General features: G+C 45.8%; 1 protein-coding gene across 2 annotated transcripts in view; it reads left to right on the top strand.

Moving 5' to 3' along the window:
* The first annotated feature begins 771 nt into the window (after positions 1-771).
* Positions 772-22,818, top strand: part of KLHL32 (kelch like family member 32) — a 229,253-nt gene continuing 207,206 nt past the window's right edge. Inside the window, exon 1 of one of the 2 annotated variants that reach the window (XM_083177009.1) lies at positions 772-1,124. The gene's annotated coding sequence lies outside the window, so the exon portion shown is untranslated. The remainder of the gene's footprint in view (positions 1,125-22,818) is intronic. The other variant, XM_083177011.1, reaches the window with a different exon arrangement.

Here is a 22,818-nt window from a genome sequence, read left to right as displayed (position 1 = left end):
GATAAAAACAGCTGGACATAGCGATGAAGGACCGATGGTCATTATCACAGTATCCAATAATTGTCCCTTTTATAAGTCCCCTATCCTATGTGTTATCGCAGGTCCCCGTGGCTGCTTATCAGGGATAATGCTGTGACATGTGAAACCTAATACTCGATAACGTTTATTGGGGGAAAGGATGCCGGCATTGGGGCAAATAGGATATCCCCTTTTGCTGTTTTACACCAATGTTGTGTTTACATTTATATATATCCACTTTCTACATTAATGATATCATTATTATGATGTCATTAATATTTACACCTCCATCTTATACTATTCTGTTATTTATTGCTCATTACAACACGACAAACTGTACCTCCCAACATGCCCCACTCCAGGAGGGACAAAATGCTCTGTTCCTGGACTTTCCTCTTAAAGTATGACTGTCATCACCTGTTTTAAACAGGTCCATTGATCAGAAAGGTGTCACCACAGGTGATGGCAATCATAAATTAAGAGGAAAGTCCAGGAATAGAGCATTGTGTCCCTCCTGGAGAGGGTCAGGTTGGGAGGTATGCTGAATGATAACATGATCCTCATTTAAATGTATTTTCTTACAACCAACATTGTAGCTGAAATATAACATTACATTTAGCTGTTTAGAATATGGGTGAGTTATCTCATATGATCACCATGACCATGAAAACCTGCACAATAATGTTATGAGCAGCACAGTTCTGGAAAACACCCAGTGGTCCCATTCCCATCCTGCAGTCACATCCCAAGCTCCCTCCTGCAGGTGTAGGACAGTGTAACCGGTGAGGTGCATGCTGCTAAAGCTCATGTGACATACCAGGGGACAGAGCCAGCACCAGCAGCATCTACAGCAGCGACAGCTGAGCTTCACAAGGAGGAGGAGCTCCTTCCTTCCCAGACAATACAATCACACACACTGTAGCAGCACTAAACACTGCATGTATACACTATACACACCGCATACATGCCACTGTTTGGACATAGGAGATCACCGCACGGCTACCAGCTTCTATCACCTCGGAGGACACACAGCCAGAACCCCAACCACCAAGCTGCTGGGACAATCTGCCTGAATCCCTGTCCTTTCCATCTGATGCTGACAGCAGGTGAGCCCCTTGTGTTGGTACTAGCAGGTGCCCCTTTCCCTTGCATGCCACCTTTCTCAGTGCTTGGCATTGCTGAACACTTTGCAGCATAACATCTGTGTCATTGCCGCTGTGCCTTGCTGGCTGCATAAGAGGAGGCAGCTCATTGATTCTGGCACACACTGGTCAGTAAGGGATGCTGCTACTGTATGTAAGGCTACATGCTTAGGCTTAGCTAGACATGGTCAGCCTGGGTAGCAGGTACTGCACTGGCATAAGTGGTGACAGGCAGCTAGCTGGGCTACTTCCTCCAGCATCCCTGAAGTGCTCGATACTGTAAATGCCTTGTCATTCCATGGAAGTTCTGCTGTTTCTCATGGATCAGTTGGTGATGTGTGTTCAATTAATGACATCTAATCATGCTTTCCTGTTGTGCATTTAGTATTTGCTGCATGTTCAGGCTGCTGCAGTGCTAAATTCCATAAATGAGCAATATACCAGTATAATCTGCATGAGAAAAACTAGTACATTGTGATTTATGGCTTAGAATAATCTGTATTCTACAGTACTTGCAGTTGTGTTGGTACATTTTTTTTTTTTTTGACTGTGGGCGGCTAATTCAATGTACTGTAGAACAGCAAAAAGCCAGGTGTATGACATCATCTACTGTGCTTTAGAAAACATGGTGCCACGCTGAGAGCAAATATTACTGGAACAAAAAGTAATTTGTTAGCTGCTGTGGCCTATGAGAGCAAAAATACCATAGCAGTCTGATATTGGAAGATGGAAAATCAATCTACAATGTGTTGCTGATTTCAGATAATAAGCTAGGAGCAGCAAACAAAGCCCTGCTCTAACATCACTGTTATTGGTGGATGAAATAAGCAGTCTAATTTTAGTGCGACTTTAAATATGCATTTTGTGGTTAGGCCGTAAGAAGAAAGAAAAGAACTCCAGACTTGAACTATTAAATCAGGACAAATTGATCATGTGCTTTCCTGCATTCTAGCTGGAAATCTTTTTATAGCATTCCATGCCTTGTATGCTGAGAACGCATCTATCAGACACGAGTATAAATGGGGACAAATGACGTGTCCATTATAAGGCAATGAAAGATAATCACACTCCTGTCTGGAACTCTCCGGAGTTGTTCAACTTATGGGGACTGTATTTTTGTATAGTAATAAATAACACAGCGGTAGAGATTTGTACTATATGTCACATATGGTTGTGTACCAAGTATACATATCAAAGGAAAAAACTCTTGAACAAATACATGTTCCTTTGTATGTAGGACAGTGGCTCCCCAACTTGGTCCTCATGAATCACTAACAGTCCAGGTTTTAACGATATCCACAATTACTGGGGTAATAATTAAGTCACCTGTGGCCAAGCATGCATATACTAAAAGATTTGGCTTCTTGAGGGCTAAATGTTGGCATACCTCCCAACATAACTCTCTCGAGGAGGGACAGAATTCTCTGTTCCTGGACTTCCATCTTATGTATGATTACCATCACCTGTGTTCAGACACTTTTTTTTTTAAATCACTTAACCTGTTCAACACAGGTGATGTATGTATTGGGAACCACTGACAGGACATATTGGGGCAGATGTATTAAGCCTTAACAAGAGATAAATTCAAGTGTGATAAGGAGAGATAAACGTCCAGCCAATCAGCTCCTTACTGACTTTTTTCAAACACAGGCTCTATCATGGTAGTTAGCAGGTGATTGGCTGGACGTTTATCTCTCCTTATCACACTTGCATTTGGGGGAGATTCTCTAAGAATCTCTGCCCCCCTTCGCATTTCTAATTATCGCATATGTTCTAACATATGCGATAATTATAGCAAAGGACAGCTCTTGCGTTAAGAGCTGTCCTTTGCAGTGAGAGTCGCAGGGTCCCAGCAGGTCCCGGCGGCTCCCCCCTCACTCACACACCCGGCGTTGCTGCTGCTGCACCGGGCTCTCCTCCTCCCTGCACCCAGAAGAGGATCAGTGCAGGGAGGAGGTCACAGGTCCGGGCAGCACAGCTCTGTGCTGCCCGGACACAGGGGAGGGGGCGATGCGGGGCGGCGGTGGGTTTGCGTTAGAAGCCCATTGGCTTCTATGGGGCATCGCCAGATTTTTCTGGCGGTGACCCGGCGGGGGATGCTTACAGCATCCCAAAATGAGGTAAAAACCCAGATAACGGGGTTTTTACTGCATTTTTAGCTTAGAGAATCTCCCCCCTAATCTCTTGTTAAGGCTTAATACATCTGCCCCAATAAGCCTTGTACACATGCAGTGATGGGAGCCATGTGCTGAGTGATGTGCTTAAGCCCTGGTTGCCTACCTGACCCTGGACTTTCCTGGTGATGTAGGATTGACATCACCTGTGGTGAAATGCCTTTCCTATCAATTACCTATCCCCCCACAGGTGATGGCAATCCTATATTACCAGGGAAGTCCAGGAACAGAGCATTTTCTCCCTGAAGGAAAGGGTCAGGTAGACAACCATGGCTTAAGCCCAGATCGCTCAGCACACATCGCTGCACACATGCAATGCACCAGTGATGTGTGCTGAGCGATCTGTGCTGACCAGTGTTCTCTGGGGAGAATCTGACTAGATTTTGCCTGCATGAAGTCAAGATCTAGTCATGCAATTGGGACACACGGAACAACCCATCGCTATGGCCTGTACACACAGAGCGATCTGTGCTTACTTACTAGAATAGCCCAAAATCGATACCTCTGTATTGACTTAACTAGTGCAGTGGTTCCAAAACTCTGTCCTCAAAGCACTCTAAAGCCCCGTACACACGGGGGAGATATATTGCTCAGCCATATATTGCTAGCAATATATGGCTGAGCAATATATTGCTCAGTTTCTCCTTTTCATCAGCGACCAGAGATGGTCGCTGATGAAAGGGAACCTCTGCGACCAGCGATTAGAAAGGGGCTGAAAACGGCAGCGCACACCCGGCGATTTATTGCCGGGGCACACTCCCATCACTGGCAATATAGTCGCCTGCGACCATATTTCCAGTGATTTCAGCCCCTATCGCCCCCGTGTCTACAGAGCTAAGAACTAGATTTATCTGTCTAATCTATCTGTGGGAATGAAAACCTGGGAATGTAAGGGAAATGTGGATAATGGCTATTTGCTTTCATACATTATCAGATTTTTGTACCCACCAGACAGATTGGACACAAGTCTTGGTACTTGTGAGTTATCCGGGCATCCGATTTTTAAATCGGGTCGGATCGGTACATCGCATCGCATGCGACCATCGGATGCGATGCGATGCGATGCGATGACCCGATTTTTCCATAGGAATCAATGTTAAAATGGACTGAGTCCATTTTAACATGGAATTCAATGGGAAAAAGGGTCCTTTTCATACCCCTACTATCCAAGTGGGCATGGAGTTGGATATAAACCTGTGGCGAGCGTAGCGAGCCACCGAGCCCGAAGCGTGGCGAGCGGACACAGAATACCGGCCCCTCGCGGGGCTCGCTTCGCTCGCCACGCTTCGGGCTCGGTGGCTCGCTACGCTCACCACAGGTTTATATCCAACTCCATGCCCACTTGGATAGTAGGGGTATGAAAAGGACCCCTTTTTCCATAGGAATCATTTTAACATTGATTCCTATGGAAAAATCGGGTCATCGCATCCGATGGTCGCATGCGATGCGATGCGATGCGATATCGCATCGCATCGCATCTGATTGTATGCCTTAACTTAAGGCATACAATCAAAAAATCGGACGCCCGGATAACTCACAAGTACCCAAGTCTTAAAGGTGCCCATACACAATACAATTATTGTATGTAATTTGGACTAGATCGCATCACATTGCATACATTTTGCAATGCAATGAGATGCAATCTAGTACAAAAAGTAGTGCAGCACATACTTTTTGTGCTGTGCGATGGGATGTGCACAGGAGTGCGCATGGCATCTCACCCATTAAATTGTACCCTGTATGGGCACCTTTAGGTGTGTGCCCACATACCTCCCAAGAAGACCCTCTCCAGGAGGGACACAATGCTCTGTTCCTGGAGTTCCCTTTTAATGCATGACTGCTGTCACCTGTGCCAAACAGGTTAATTGATAAGAAAGGTGTTTCACCACAGGTGATGGCAATCACACACATTAAGAGGGAAGTCCAGAATCAGAGCTTTCTGTCCCTCCTGGCATGGGTCATGTTGGGAGTTATATGCCCAGCTTAAAAGTTTGTTTCAAATATATCAATTGTGTTCATAGGTGGTTAAATGTAATTGATTTAGTCACTAATTAAACCACTTGTGCCTTGGCTTGGTTATCCTGGGCTGTTAACCAGTTGGAACCATTGAGCTAGTGTACTATTAGGGCATAAGTACAGAGACACTTTAACGCATACCCTCCAACATGACCCATTGCATTCGGTACACAATGCTCTGCTGCTGGACTTCCCTGGTAATGTATGATTGGCAGCACCTGTGTGGAACTAGTAATTGTCGAGAAGGGTGTTTCAACACAGGTGATGACAATCCTACATTACCAAGGACGTCCAGGAACAGAGCATTGTGTACCGAATGCAATGGGTCATGTTGGAGGGTATGTTAACGTACACAACCAGAGGCAATGGAGACACCTGCTGCTGGCCTCCAAGCCATGAAGGGACACCTGCATATACAATAGCACCTGTGTGAGTCACAGCAGATTCAAGTGTGGCTGCAGCTCTTCCAATGGAACTCTGCTGTGCACCCACTGCTGCTGTGTCAGGCTCTGATCTAGAAGCCCTGCTAACACCTGCATGTACACTAGCACCTGTGTGATTCCTGTTGTGACTGCTGCTCTTCCAACATAATAGCTCTGTTGCTGCAGGGTTAATTGACTCTGTCCCAGGAACACCTGGAATAGGGGACAGGACAACTACCCCCAATACTTTTCCGCATGTGCTGCAACATGCAATGGGACCTGGAATTGGGCAAATGTAATAGGCTGCCAGAAGTCAGAGATGTGTCATTTGGTCCAAGAATGGCCATATTTTTAAAGCGGTAACCTTGTTTTGCCTGTAATTTATTGCTGCTTTAAAAATATGACCATTCTCGGGTGAACTCCTAGCTTCTCGCACCCAATTGCAATTACTCCAATGTATCTTTTTGTATCTGTTTAATTTTAATGTTGGTCCAACAGCTTTATACTTAAACGCATCTAGCATTTTCCTTATTGCCACTAACAGCCCTCTATACGGTCCGACTAACGAAGTTGTCACCTTGTTGGGGGTCCAGGAAACTCTTCCCGCTTTTTCATGCTCTTTTCCTAAATTGGTATTTGTAATTGAATTGTCCGAATCTCAGGTGCGCACATGATGTGTGCAAGTTTAACTAGGCTGTGGGAGTTATACCATGCACATACACTTACTATGGATGTAGAGTGGAATTTCTCAAAAAAGAATACATACCGATATCCCAGCGGTGGGGATGCCAGCGGTCAAAAGATCCGGATGGAGTCAAAATCCCGGGGGTCGGAATACCGATGCCGGAATCCCGACCAGTGCAATGCCAGCAATTCCTCCCTCTATGGGTGTCCACACACCCATAGAGGGAGAATAAAATAGTGTGCCGAGCATAGCGAGGCACCAGGCCCACTGCGAGGTGGGCCACCCCCTTGTCGGTATTTCGGCGGTCGGGATTCCGGCATCGGTATTTTGACCGCCGGGATTTCGTACTGCATCCAAAAGATCAACCCCGGCATGCTGGCATGGAGAATCTGCCCTAACCCTCCCTGCTTGCAGCCTAACCTAAACCCTCCCCCCCCCCCCGCATCTTTATCTTAACCCTCCCCACTAGCGCCTATCGCCTGTGTCCTGCCACCTAAACCTAACCCCCACCCCCTACTCTGCAGACTAAACCTATGTCTCCCCACCCTCTTCCCTGGCCTGACCATAACCCGCCCTGGCATATTTACGGTATGCTGGCTTCTGGGTTGCGTTGTTGGCAATCAACTGGCATCCCGAGCGCCTGAATTATAATTACTCCTAAAAAAAAAGTGTCATACCTCTATATTTATTTTACTACACTTAGGGACAGATTCTCTACGCTTCAAAAGTGATAAAATGGAGAGTGATAATCAGCCAGCCAATCAGCTCCTACCTGCCATGTCACAGACTGTGTTTGACAAATGTCAGACAGGAGCTTTTGAAGCTTAGAGAATCTGGCCCTATAACCTCAAAGAATTTACTAAAAGATTAGCTTATTAACGAAAACCTCATTCTGGAAATGGGTGTGGATCGTTTGGTCTACAAAAACTAGGTCAACAACCATTGGGTTGACACCACTATGTCAATAGGCAGCAAGGTCGACATGGGTCTAGGTCGACGGGACATTAGGTCGACAGTCAAAAGGTCGACATGTTATTGACACAATCGACATGGACACAGTTTGAAGTGCACCACATCCCCTTGCTTCACTCGCGATGACACTATTTTATTCTCCTACCACGCCCTAGTGGTTGGTAGGGCATGAAATACCGCCCATCAGTACATGTCAGCTCAAAAAACAGTGAAAAACCCCATGTCGACCTAATGACATTAGACCTTGACCCATGTCGACCTTGTTGCCTGTTGACCTAGTGGTGTTGACCCAATGCTTGTCGACCTAGTCGCTTAGGGTTATGCAGCAGGGGGAGGCTGTGGGATGGGAGAGTTAATGTTAGGCAGCTTGCGGGGGGGGGGGGGGGTTAGGGCTTGGCTGCAAGTCAGCCGACGGGGGTGCTGTGGGTACAGCTGTCCTGGGCCCTGGCCTCTGGAAGGGCCCGGGCCGCTCATTTTGCCCACAGCAGCCCTCCGCTGTGTGCTGCCTGCGCTACGCTCGGTCCTCAGCGGGTCCCGAAGCACAGCCTGCCTTCTTCAATGCAGGAAGCCAGCGGCCAATTAAAATGCTGGGGATGGAGGTCTGCGCACTGATAGCTCATCCACCGTGCCCAGCGGTGGGGCTTGTGGGGCCCAGATTGGAAATCAGTCCCGGGCCCCAAAATTACCTGGTAGCAGCCCTGCTTGGCTGCACATGATGTAGCTGGTTTTTGCTTGCAGCCATTGGAGTTTTGCATATCAATCAGGCTACTGTAATTGCACTTATGTGCACAGTGTATTGATCACACAGACATATCTAACTAGCTGTTCTACCACATTAATTCTATGGAGTGGATAGAGCCCTCCGTGCTAACTGGTTCTCAGTGACCTGTATCCTATGAAACTACATAGAAGGTTTTTTTAATCATAAATTAAATGTATAGGACCTGATTCAAAGCGCCACTACTGTGCATGTGAGGAAACCCCTAACAACTCCTATGGCACATACGTTCCACAGGGTATGCACAAAGGCACTGTTGGGATTGATACACAGTATCAGAAATATCTTGGAGAGGTGCTGGGTGTCCCGGCAGATGTCTTACCGTACACACAGAGATTGTCCATCTTATGGGCGGTTATGGTATATTAGATCTACAGTGTCTAGGTCTACAATCATATGGTCGACATCCACAAGGTCGACATGGTTAAAAGGTCAACATGGTCCAATGGTCGACGGGGTTCATAGGTCGACAGTGAAAAGGTTGACAGGGTCAAAAGGTCGACATAGGTCAAAAAGGGCACTGTCTAAGTGTACCGCGTCCCCTCGCATGGCTCAGGGCACTTGCCATGCTTTGGGTTCGGTGCCTCGCTGGGCTCAGCACGCTATTATATTCTCCCTGCATGCCGTAGGGCACGGGTGTCAAACACAAGGCCCGCTGGCCAAATCTGGCCCGCCAGACCTCGTCATGTGGCCCGCGCGAGGAGATAGCACGCAGGGGCAGTGTGTCTAAAACAGGAGTGCTGCGGGCCGCGTCCACGTCCGCGGCCACCTTACCTGTTCCTCCACTGTCGGCGGCCATGTTCCTGTAGGCACATATGTATGCGGCTACAGAAACATGGCCGCCGGCCTCCACGGCTACGTGGAGGAGGGCCCGGCCGCCTGTTCCCTCTGATGCCCGGCAGTGACAGACACTGGGTGGGGACGTCATGACGATGACGCTGCCCGCCCATGCGTCTGTAGAGAAGTAGGAGCAGGCAGGGAAGCTGGACCGGGAGTCGGGGACAGTGTGGCCGCAGCAAGCAGTGAAGAAAAGCTGGAAGCCGCAGCAGCTGCAGGACAGACGGAGAAACAGTAAGTGAGGATGAGGATCACACTCACAATAAAAAAATATATATATATCTGCTGTTTCCTGAGGTGTCCTCGTGTATAATAATAATAATGCCATGACACCACAGGCTGCTCCTCCTGTATAATTTATTATGTGTCATGGCATTACTTTTATTATATTATACAGGGGGAGCAGCCTGTGGTATCATGGCATTCATTTTATATTATACAGGGGGAGCAGCCTGTGGTGTCATGGCATTATAATTATACAGGGGGACCTACAGATACAACCGGCCCTTTGAGGGTGACCAAACTGCTGATGCGGCCCCCGATGAATTTGAGTTTGACACCCCTGCCGTAGTGGATGGTAGGGCAGAAAGTACCGCCTGTCAGCACAAGTTGGCGCAAAATTTTGTAAAAATAAATGCACGTGGACCTTTTTCATGTTGACCATTTCAACCTTTTGGCTGTCGACCTATTGTCTGTCGACATTTAAACACAGTCGACCTTTTGACTGTCGACCTTTGGACCCTGTTGACCTTTGAACCCTGTTGACCTTTTCACTGTCGACCTTTAGTTCATGTGGACCTTATGACTGTCAACCTATAGTCAATCTATGATCAGTCCGGATACCCTTATGGGCATGTTATGGGAACATTATGGATGTGTTAGTGACAGTGGTTATGTACGCTGCGGTCAGATAGGGGCCCAGTTACTGTAGTATAGCATATACTGTACACTGCGATCTGTGCAGGATCTACCGCGCAGTATTGTATTGCAATATACGATCCTATCTGCGGGACGCAGGGGCTCTGAAAATGAACTGATTAGTCAGGTGCCAGGGGGGTCTGCACATGCGTGGTCAGCTGATTTGCTGTCAGTGCGGTAAGCAGCCTGTAGGCTACAATGGGCTACCACCATCTCAGAATGGCGGTAGCTGCGGGACCCGATGCGCTGCTGCTCAATATTGATACATCAGGCACCATAGAAACCTATTGTGGATGCAGCTGTGAGCGGAACAGGAGGAATCACAGCAGGGATTGGAGATTTCTGCTACAATCCCTCCGTTTTACATGCCGGCAGTATTTAATATTTGTGGATAACCCCTGAAATGGGTGTTTTCTGGGGGAATAGTGGCAAATATTAAATGATAAATGGGCCCCTATTACCTGAAATAGCAGCAGCAGCACTTCTCGACTGAGCCCCTGCTGGGTTGCAGTGTGACCAGGGATGATTAGGCCATGCCAGTCTCTCTACAGCCCTGCACATAGGAGGCCATACTCGGATGGAGAATCTGCACCTGTTAAGAGGGCTGAGGCAAGTTTCCATGTGAATGTATGTACCTGTGGGTACCAGAGTCATTGCAATGTTTACTTGTGCTTACTTCAACTACATTGGGATGCATATCAACACCTACTGTATATACAATACTGTATGTCTTTTCAGTTGATGCTGATTGAGTGACAAATAATTTCTATGGGCTTAATCCTAATGGAAAATACCTTGCGGTCAGATTTGGATTACAGCGGGTATGCATGCTCGTGATACCCTCGGCATCTAATTAGCTCTGAAATCCTTGCAGTGTGTGAAAAGAAAATGTAAATCTAGTTAACCCTCTGGTGGTCTCCCCTCTGTCTTCCCACTGGGCAGGAGGCTGCTGGGACTCCCAGGGGGTGCTGGAACGACAAGGCTTTTGCTGGGAGCAGTGGTGGTGGGAAGTTCACACAAACACTGGATGTCACTCACACATCACATATACACATACACACATTTACACACTCGCATACACCTTCTATACTCACTGCTCCTAGTAATGGACTGAGGCTATAGAACAGAGGGCTTAATTTAGGTTGACTCGCTATTATGCAGCATTCCTTCGCATTGGTGACTCAAGTAAGATGCATGTAACGCTGTTACTTTCACTAAATATGGCCACTGTGGCAGCAGTATTGTGAGTAAGACAGAGTTGCTGTTAGCAACCGCCGTCCCCGATCCACTCCTGCGGCTGACAGGTCCGGAACGGGCGGCGAGTGCAGTGCGCCGGGGGAGCGTCAGGTAGGGTGACCAACTCATCCCTTTAATCCGGGATACACATTAATTACACAGGTTCTGTGGCAGTTTAAAACCAGGTGAAATGGAGTCTTGAGGGGTGGCAGTTTAAAACCAGGTGAAAGCCAGCCACAGAACCTGTGTAATTAATATGTGTCCCGGATTAAAGGGATGAGTTGGTCACCCTAGCGTCGGGGTCGTTTCCAGGCAACGCCCCGAGCTTCCGCCTGGCATGCGGCTACAGCGTGACTGACATCAGCAGCCACGGAGGGCGGCAAACTTGAATAAATAGCCAGCGTCTGCTGGGAACAGACGCCGGTTATAGCCTCTTGGATCCTGCGTTAAGCAGTCTTGTGGTGTTCCTGGTCCTGCACTGCCTTAGCTTGCTTTGCTTCGGAGTCCCAGTTCCTGCCTTAGCTAAGTACCTGTGTATTGCCTGCCCTCCTCTTGCCTTCAGTCACTCCTGTATCCTTGCTGGTATCTGCACTTGGGGCTTGCCCCGTGCAGTATAGGGAATTGGGGGAAGAGGTTGTTTGATTATTGAGTACCATCATTTGTGCATTGTTGCCATTCGTCAGTTATTTATTTACCACCGTCTTTGCATTTTTGCGAATATCTTTATTAGTGTACCATCGTTTGTGCATTGTTGCCATTCGTCAGTTACTTATTTACCACCGTCTCTGCATTGTTGCAGTTATCACTTTTTACGCAACACCCCCTCAGTGCGTCATCACTGATAGAGTCCCGTGAGGGGTCCCCGGGCCTGCCCATTCAGGGAGTAGTTAGACCTCTTCTTGCTCCCGGTCTGCTTCCACGAATACGTTGCCCCATCATAAGACCTGCCTGTAACGGAGTCTGGGCGGACCTAATTCGCCCTTACAGCTGGGATGGGTGCATGTGAAGCCTAGCACTGCACGTATTCGTGGACCCCAGGCTGGGGCAATAGAGTTAGGGAGCAGGTCTAGGGATACCCCTCTAACAGTTGCCTGCTTTCTGGCTGCCCTCCCCGGGAGACGGTAGCCAATTCCATGAGGCAAGGAGGCGTGGCCGCTGAGTAAGATCTCACAAGCTGCATGCACAAGCACACCCATGACACTCATATTACATGTGCATTATGTGGGGTACACACCAGGACGATTTGGCCAAAAATGAGCCAATTTAGATACAATCTCGACCAATTGTATGTAAATTGGCCATGTTTTGGGCCATTTCACTGCTGTTCTGATGCAATCCCGATCCGATGCGCGGCCCCGCGGGTCGTTAGGTCTTTTCTGAGATCCTACCTGCAGCAGGTAGGAAATGAGAAACGACCATTGAAGTTGGTGCGGGTCACATCAGGTGCATTTTCTGTGCAGGTCGTGAGCTCCGTCAGCTCGTGAGCGGGTCGTACGTTCCTGTAACGACCCACTCACGAGCTGCATTGTGCTGCTGTGTACCTTCCAGCTTTGGAAAGTGATACATATTTGAGAAATTAAGTACCAGCCAGCAGCTTCTAACTGCCATGTTTCATGTTATAGGCTGTGTTTGAAAAATAACATTAAGGAGCTGAATGGTTGGTAGTTTATCACTTTCCACTTCATCACACTACAAAGCTCAACTGTGTGCGCTATTGCAAATGCAGTTCTCACATGTGTAGTCAGTGCAGTAGCGATCAGCCATTTGTGAAAAAAATCAGCATATGGCTGCATGACACTGCTCCATGGCAAAAGAGTCTAGACACAAAAAGGACTGTGTAGGCACAGAAGAAGGAAAGTGTCTGTGGGCAGTAGACTAAGGACTGTGGGTAGAGACACTGTGGGGCTGGAGAGACAGAAAGTTGCTGTGTGGAGTCACAGTGGGTGCTTGGGAGACAGATGGGGCTGGCTAGATTTGGGGAGTCTGGAGAGAAACTGGGGGGTCTAGAAAGACTTGGGGGGTTGGCTCTGTACAAACACGTGGGGATGAAACTAAAGAGAATCGGGGGAAGTAGTTGGATATTATCCACATCGTACAGGATTAGTAGCACATTATTTTGTTCTCTTTCCCCCTATACCTGGCCTGGCCAACCTGTGGCTCTCCAGATGTTGTCAAACTACAAATCCCATCATGCCATGCCACAGTTTTGCTATAAGGGAGTGTTAAAACTGTGGCAAGGCGTGCTGGGATTTGTAGTTTCACAACATCTGTAGAGCCACAGGTTGGCCTGTCCTGCCCTATACCAACAGATATCCGCACATGTGCAAGATGGAGCCATCGGGTTCATAGCTGTCCTTTTCTCTTCTGGACAGTGTCCAACTGGGCTATGAAGGGCACACTAGGGAATGCAGTAGTAGTGGGCCAAACTTGTGGACATCAACCTATGAGGGATGTGGCTAAGCACCACAGAAGGGCTTGGCAAACTATTAAAGAAGACCTGTCTGGGGGCGTGGCTTGGACGGCCATGTGAACAGACCTATCCTTCAGAGCTCCCCGCTACAGATATCCTGAATAACAATCCTGTGATCGCTTCAGTGCTCCTGGCTTCTCGTAGCTGTGGAGGAACCTCCTGGCAGCGTTCCAGTTCTATCAGAGTCGGGACCTGGCCACCCGATACTTCATTATCCTTCTCGCAGCGGTGAGGTGTAGCATCAGTGCGTGTGAGCCGGCGCCATCTTGCTGCTGCAGCTACACACGGAAACTGAGCCTCGAGGCCCTGTGCGGACGTGGTTCTACCTCGCAAGTGCACTTCTATATTGCCGCATCTCTGCCAGCCACCTACAGAGCCCAACATCTCCTATTACTCAGACCTGGGTGCAGTACTGCCGTATATTGTGGACACCAAGTGGGGACCGCGGCCATCTTGCCTTGTGAGGATATCGACCTCAGGTGACATTTCTAACTCTTACTCTTTGGGTGCGGGCCTGGATCCCTAAGCCTTCCTATATCTACATTGGGGCATTTTGTGAGAGGCGCTCTCTGTTCTGGCCGAGATATAGGGGGTGTGCTAGCCACCCCTGCTTTCTACTCAATATTCATAACTGTGAGACTGCCTTTCTGCTATTGTCACCTCCGTATATCAAGAGAAAATGGGAAACCCGCTGCACCAAATTTTGGAGGCCATTACTGCCTCTACCTCTAGGCTCATTACTGCACTCTCGGGCATATCCAGGGACAATACTTTTCCCTCTACTCCCCGTGAAGCGTATGGAACAATGCCTGAAGATGTGCATGTTAGCCCACAGGGAATGCCCTGAACACATATGGACACAGGAGCCACATGCAGCTATAACCCCTGTGGCTCCTGTGTCCATATGTGTTCAGGGCATTCACCACCAGGATCATCCAATCCTCAGCAAGGCCCTGTGGAATACTCTGCTATACCATCCTGTACCCCTAGCGGAGCCCCTTCAAATAACCTATATATACGGCTTCTGCTACGAACATCGTTTTGGATCTGCCATCTTAACTGCTCTGGAACTCACCCAGGTGATGTGAGCCTTCACTGCACTGGACATTATCCTCATGATGTAGACTATCCCTATTTAGAAATTTATTCTGGTGATGCAGGCCTTCACAAATGCGGAACTTCTGAAGATGAAAGCACTCATTATCTTAAAACTTATCCTGGCGATGTAGGCCTTGTCTGCTTCGGAGCTTACTCTACTGCTGAAAATCCTGGTGTCACAACCTATGCCTCGGTTGACATAGAAGCCTGGTCTGACTAATTCTTGTTTACATTTTGGCTCTCTGTTTTGGATGATGATAATAACTGATTCCTATTTCCATATGTTATGTTTCCGAAACATTCTGCTCCTGTTCACTTATATAAGTTTACACTGTGAACATAGTCGTGTTAAGTGGGGTTAATTGTGAGGTTGGCCTGGGTGGGGTTCTTGGTCTTTTTTTATTTTTAATTTCTCCTGGTTACATATATTTTTCCTTTGTGCTTTCTTATTGCCCACCGTCTTTAAAGGTGGCCATACACGTTACAATTATTGTATACAATATTGCATCTCATAGCATATCGGTTTTGCGATGAGATCAGATTAGATGAGATCTAGTACAAAAAGTATGTGCTGCACATACTTTTTGTACTCATCGCTAAACCGATATGCTATGAGATGCGATATTGTATACAATAATTGTAACGTGTATGGGCACCTTTACACTGAAGCGGTCATAACTATAGTATTAAATCCTTCAATCCATGGGTCTAACATTTTATATTAGGGGGGTGGGTGGGTGAAACGGGATAGGATGGGTAGATTAGCAGGGAGGTTGAGTAGCCAATGGGGTAGTTTTGCACTACTAATGGCTAAAACCACTAATTTACCTTCTCCTTATCCCAGTAGGGTAGGGGCATTCAATTGGTATTTAGAATAGTTTAATTGGGTTAGGTTAAGTTAGTTCTAGGAATCCAGGTATACCTAAAGTTGGGGGCTAGGTTATACAGGGTGGGGAGCTTTGGGATGGGATTGTTTTTTTTTTTCTTCTTTATTTTATATTAGGCTGTATAATCCTGGTCTCTCGATATGTGCTGTGCAAAGCCGACCTTTTTTTTGTTGTTGTTGTTTTAATCCTAGTATATATATATGTTTTACGTATTTTCTATTATATAGGTGGAAGCCTATGTTGCTATCCTGACAAACGTATTACTGTACATTCCGCACAAATCCGTATGGTCTCACCCGATAGGCGCCCTCGGGCTCTAGACCATCAGTATGATGACTTAGATAATGGGGGAGCGGATACATTGCATTGCATTGTATGACATATTTCCTAATGCCTTTGTTCTCTATATACGGCTTGCATCGTTTGATCATATTACTCTGTGTTTGCAGCATATGTCGGAGACGTATCTGTTGCAGTTTTATGGGGTTTATGTTTTGTTCTGTATATCTGTCAAAACTTAATAAAAATTACAGAATTAAAAAGAAAAAGTAGACCTGTCTAGAATAGTGTCCACTTATGAAGGAGGGGCAGGAGTGTGTCACAACCATGCATTTTGATTGACAGGAGAGATAATTTCTTCCATTATCTTGCTCCACCAAGTTACTTACCCTTGTCAAGAGTTAGGACCCACATGGTCAATCCAACCTTGCCACTGGGTGGTATTATACACCAAATAAACTGCTGTTCAACTAGGTTAATTCCCAATCTTGAAGACTTTTTTTCCTAAAATAATGCTTTTATGGATAAAGTAAAAGCACTGCTAGACTAATGTTTCTGTACCAGATGATTCTTGGCTCTAACTCCTGTATTATGCCCTCCTCCTAATTTTCCACAGCTTATCAGCTGCGAGGTGCTGAGAAAGCACAAAATGTGAGAGAAGCTATATTCCCCCTCCATTTTCTGAAAGCTCTGACATGGTATCTACAGTATGTGGCATGTATAGGATCACTTATCACCTACAGTACATGATTTATAAAATGTCTTCACTATGCATTTGGGCCTCCTGAATTTTTGCTGAAAGGATTCAGGAGAATAAACAGATAAATGAGGAGCCTTGACCTTGACTCTAAGAGGTGTACTTTGATAACCTGAAACAATTCCATGTCTGTGTAATGCACCATGTGGCCTTAAAGAGGTACAGGCCTTTCTCACCTATCCCTTCTCTGTCATTTATTTTCCTTTACCCATATTTTCTGCAATATATTCTCAGTTTCTCTTTGGTCGCTTCCCCTTTTTTAACCGTTTGAGTGCCAAGTGAATTTGTCAAAATAGGTGTGCAAATTGCCAAGCAAACATTTTTATTCATCATAGTGACCTGTAATCTTTACCTTTTATATAGGGTGAAATTTAATTGGATGAGAGATTCAGAAAGTGAGAGATTTGGTAAGATACCTCCAGCTTTTTTAAAGCAGCAATCATTTACACTGTAAGTAAGTACAGTAAGTAAGTAAGTTTTATTTATATAGCGCACTTTCTCCAGCAGGACTCGCGCTTTACAGAAAAACCAGTTTGATATTGAAGTGTAAATGATTGGCGCTTTAAACAAACTGGAAATTTCTCACTTTCTGAATCTCATTTTCTGAATTTCTCATCCTATTAGATTTCACCTGTTATCTTTTTTACACAACATTCTTTATTTTAATGTATATAAATATGTGAGTGATGCTTTTTTAGAGTATTTTTTGCACATCTTTCACAGAGATGCTGGTACTCAAAGGGTTAAGCAACAGTAGTAGTACAGTATTTGTATATCTCAAGCTTTTATACTTTATGCACCTCTCCTTAGGCATATCCAGAAGAAGGCTCCATATGATAATTATGGTCGGGCATATCTTTGCAGTTCTACTCCACATTACAGAACGCAAAGATGACATTTGTAGCACTATGCAGCAGGTTATTATCTATGATTCTCATTTTCAAGGCCCTATTTCTACCATTTTTAGGAAAGAGAGCAAGATACTGGGGATGCATTTTCAATGGGGATTCTGGGAGAACTTCAGATATTCTGGAGTATCCCAGACATTCCAGGATATCAGGAGAGTAGGCTTTTGCATAAATTTGGATTTTGTAAAGATAATTTTTACCAATTATGTTTGCTACATGTACCTTCTGACCTTTAACTAAAAAATTAAGCCCCCATCAACTCCAGGGGAGAAGTCACAGCTGATCCACCTTGAGCTGCCTGGTAAGGTCCAGGGCGACAGGATCACATGCGGTATATCCCATACAGTCCTTTGGCATGCAATATATCACATGCGATCACATACCCCTCTGTGGGATCCCATGGATCCTTGGTGCATCACTGACAATCTCCCGATCCGATGCACACAGGACTGCATATCGAATGTGCTATTTGGTCCCTTTTTATCAGATTACTCGACCCAATGTCTCAGAATCGCATGAAAAGGGCCCAAATCGCACAAGTGGATGGGGGCCTTAAGGTTTTTCCTAAACTTTGCACTGATAGGAAAAAATACACACACAGGCCCTCACATGAAAAAAAAAACACACACACATAGGTCCCCACAGGAAAATAATAAAATGCATAGGGCTTTTTCTGAAAAAGAAACACACACACACACACACACACACACAAGCCCCCCACAGGGAAAAAAAATCACATAGCAATAATAGGAAACACACACACACACACACACACACACACACACAGGGAAACAAAATCACACATTGGTGCTGATAGGAAAAACACACACATACAGTACATAGGCAGTCACAGGAACAACACACACTTAGGCACCAACTTTATTTGCAAAGGCAGGATAAATCCTTCAATGGTTGTCAGCCATTGAATGATTTCTCCTGCTAGCGGAGGCATGCGAGGCGATGTATTCTTGTACACATGCCCTGGCATGGTACTGAGGGGATTCGGAGGGGGGTATTCACCCGGGTGGCATCTCAGGTGTTCAGTTAGCTGTGATGTTTACCTGTGTAAAGGGGATGCAGTTACAATCCCGGCGGTCGGAATCCCGACCGCCAAAATCCCGACACTTTCTCCCTCTATGGGTGTCCACGACACTCATAGAGGGATAATAAATTAGTGTGCAGAGCGTAGCGGGACACCGTGACTGCTGTGCGGCGAGCGTGGTGAGCCCGAAAGGGGGGGCGATCCTTGTCCCACCCTTGTCGGGATTTCTGAATGCCGGGATTCCGACCGCCGAGATTTAGTGCCAATCCCATGTGAAGCACTGCTCTGTTTGCACTATGTATTCACAAGCAGTGGACCAGCAGACAGTACGGAATGTGTCTGTCTTCGGCACTGGTTCTATGATCTTCTCCCTCCTTTTGTGGTGACAGCAGCACACTTCTGAAACAGGAAGACGACACTAAGGTGACAGCAATGAAGTCAGAAGACCAGGTAACTGCATGTGAGAAAGAGCAGATAACCCCTTGGTGTGTGTGATTCCGGGATGGCTAGGGTCAACAGTGTTGGAAGGTCGGCACAAGCATTTGGTGGACAATGGCAAGGTCAACAGTCAAAAGGTCAACATGGGGCTTCTCACCTTTTTTTTGAGCCGGCATGGTGTGAGAATAAAATAGTGTGCCCGAGCCATGCGAGCCATGTCTATGTCGACATTCGGGACAAATAAAATGAATAAACCCATGTCAACCTTTTGACTGTCAACCTTCCCCATGTTGACATAATGCATGTCGACCTAATTACACTGTTGATGTTTAGTCATGTCAACCTTCATGCATGTCAACCTTCAGTGGTCGATCTAATGCTTGTAGACCTAATTTCTGCCTTATTACATGATGTCTTACAGAACAATAATACATTAAACAATTGTTTTGAAAAACAAAATATGCTACTGTATTCGATAAGCTATTGACTGAAGACAGATTTGTGATGTATAATAATAATAAGAAGAAGAAGAACATAGGAGACAGATAAGCAGAGGATAGCAGAACAAGACACGGGTGTAGACTAGCCTTTGTGAGACCGTAAACAACTCTTCTGCAAATTACCAGCATGAGAATTTTCTGTATTAAGCACTTTGCGTAATGACTTTGATGTCCTGTTATTAACAAAAAATAAATATTGTTTATAGGGATTTCTAATGTGGAAGAAATGGTAGTTGTGTGTTCAAGAAATGATAATTTACTACATCTAATGCTGATCCAAGAAAATGTGCAGATTAGGTTTCTCTGAAGACATAATTAGTGGCCATGGAGAAAGCTTCCCAAGAGTATTGGTGCTCTGAACACATAAACCCTTTGTAATTACATTAGGCACATGCAAAATAAAAATATCAATGGCTTGAAATGTTTCATATTTGGCACGCATTTTCCTAGAGCTGGAAGACTTTTTTATGTAAAAAGATAAACAAATTCCACTGTAAATATGGTTTATCCTTTTATTTTATACATACGTTGTTGAAAGCTCTTAAAATGTATATATACTATTACTTGAATCAAATTACACTGTGGGTCTTATATACTAGGTGTGATTTATGTAAACATTCTCAGTGTTGACGTTGATTATGTTGACACAATACTGTCGACATGATCTGAATTCCAACATTCATGATGTCCACGTGTCTTCAATATCAACAGATGACCTGATTGAGGGGTTACTCAGACCTGATTGGTCAGCTGCCTTTCTGCAGGCCAGACGATTATTGATGAACTACGCATGCGTATAGCTCGCAGTACACATGCATCGGGCCATCCTCCGATAACATTTTTCAATTCAACACAAGTTGATTGACATAAAGTTGGCGTTTGTGAGTGTCACCCGGCTGTGTATTTGACATCAGCTTCAGAAGAACTTAGTTTTGTCACTGGTGTGCTGCTCTGGGCTTTCTGACTTATGCTAATTTATTGGGGTGCCAAACCCCACCAGATATAGCAATAGGGACCCCCAATACTCAGAGAAGCCTTGATGTATGGACTGGGGGATTACCAATGTATTTGCAAATATATCTCACCAAGATCTCTGAATCCTACTACCATGTGGTATTTAGGTCTGGTTACTGATATCATTCAGTGGGGTATGGAACATTGGTCAGACATCAACTAGGTCGACATGCCTGAAGGTCAACATGGAGTTAGGTCGACACGGTCATTAGGTCGACTTAGGGTCATTAAGTCAACATGGGAAAGGTTGACAGTCAAAAGGTAGGGTTTTTTACTTTTTTGTCCCGAATTTCGACACAGTCAACATGGATCCCGAAATGTACAACCATGTCCCCTCGCATGGCTCGCTACGCTCACAACTATTTTATTCTTCCACCACGCCCTAGTGGATGGTAGGGCATGAAATAACACCTGTCGGCACATGTCGGCTAAAAAAAAAGGTGAAAACCCCATGACGACGTTTTGACTGTCAACCTTCCCCATTTTGACCTAATGACCCTGTCGACCTAACCACATGTCGACCTTCAATCATGTTGACCTTGAGACCTAGTTACCGCATCCCATTCAGTGTGCTGGGTGAAAACAATTTATTTTTTTGGAACCCATATTTACCAAAAATGGCAGTAATAATTATTATTTATGGTTGCATAGTATTTCTACCTCTGTCAATGTACCATGCTGAGGACTACAATATAAGCAAAAATGCCAGTCCTCAGAGAAGATTCTCTTCTAATTGCTGGCAGCCTATCCTGATGGTTAAGGGTTATAGTGATATGCAAGGCTAATGTCTTTGTATGCTTATAATGATTTGCTTTGCTGGTTCCCAGCCTGGGATGGTATTAGCTAGCTGTAGCAACATTAGCTGAATAAAGCAACCATTCCCATAAAAGTATATCAGAACGACAGTAACTGGTGCAGGGATAAATCAAAGCAAGGTTGTTTTGCTGGGAGTTCATATGATTTGTTACTGTTTCATTAAGACTGCAAAAGAAGTGTAAGCTCCATTGGGACTGACATCTTTATATGATGGGAAAAACATTATCTAATGGTGCAGTGTAGCAGAATTTGCTGGTATTATTATTATATAAATCAAAATACATTAAATATAAACAAATAATGATTAACAGGGGATATACTATTGGTAGCAGTACTTTACCATTTATAATTTGGAAACCACTGACTTATGCCCTTTGAGAATACATACCCAGTGCCGTCAAGAGGGAGGGGAGCGGGTACTTTTTGCCCGAGCTCTGCTCCCCCCTCCCCAGTTGCAGGGAGCCGGCAGTGAAGAGAGAGAGCACACGCTGCTTAGTCCCATGTGCTGAGCTGGGGAGAGAGACAGCTGCAGTGGTAGCCTGTCATCTCTCTCCCAAGTCTGTGTGTGACTGCGATGATGATTGCACCCCACACCCGGCAAGGCACACAAATTATGTTGTTTTTCCCCCCCACGGGGCCATGTCCCCTCAATTTTACCGGGTCCCGGCCAACCTGTGGACACCCCTGTACATACCAGCCCACTGTCCTAATTCTTTTCAAACTGTCGTACCTATGGACAGCAGTGTCTCGGGGTGGGGAGCCACTTGGGAGGCTCTCTGTCACGCGCTGCGCTGCTTATCAGTTTACATGTGCACAGCGTCTATTTACAGGAGACAGAGGGCATAGCCCCAATGATGAAAACAGGTGGCGTGGCCTACGATAGCATCATTCTCTTAAAGTCACATCCTCTTTTGCCTCCCCATTTCCGGAATCATGAAGCCTGTATGTTGGGAGGTATGAGAATATAAGTATAATAATAGGACAGGGTTGCTGACCCTCCCGGATTCAGGGGGAACCCCCGGCTGTCCCCCGGATCGCGGCATTTAAATGCCGCTATCCTCGGGTCTCAGAGGAGGGGGCGGAGCTAAAACAGCTCAATTGCGTCATTTTAGCCCCGCCCCCTCCACGGAGATCTGTGAATTTGCTGGTTTTACCATTATGGGTGGGGCTTAGTGATGTCACTCTTTAGCCCCGCCCCCTGAGCGGCTGCTGAAACTCTCCTCTCCGGGCTTCTCCCAATGAGAATTATAATAAAGTCGGCAACCCTGTAATAGGAACATCTTGTTTTGATAGTATAAATGATATTCAGTATTAGGCTTCAGTGAACTTATAGAAAACAGCAATAATGCAGCAGTGTTGTGCAGTTTTCCTTCATGTGTACAAATAAAAGTAACAAAATAAGGTACGAACA

The sequence above is a fragment of the Crinia signifera genome, chromosome 3 (assembly GCF_055691185.1).
Source record: "Crinia signifera chromosome 3, ASM5569118v1, whole genome shotgun sequence".
NCBI classification, from domain to species: Eukaryota; Metazoa; Chordata; class Amphibia; order Anura; family Myobatrachidae; genus Crinia; species Crinia signifera.
Note: the sequence above shows the minus strand (reverse complement) of the source record. Positions and strands in the feature narration are given on the sequence as shown.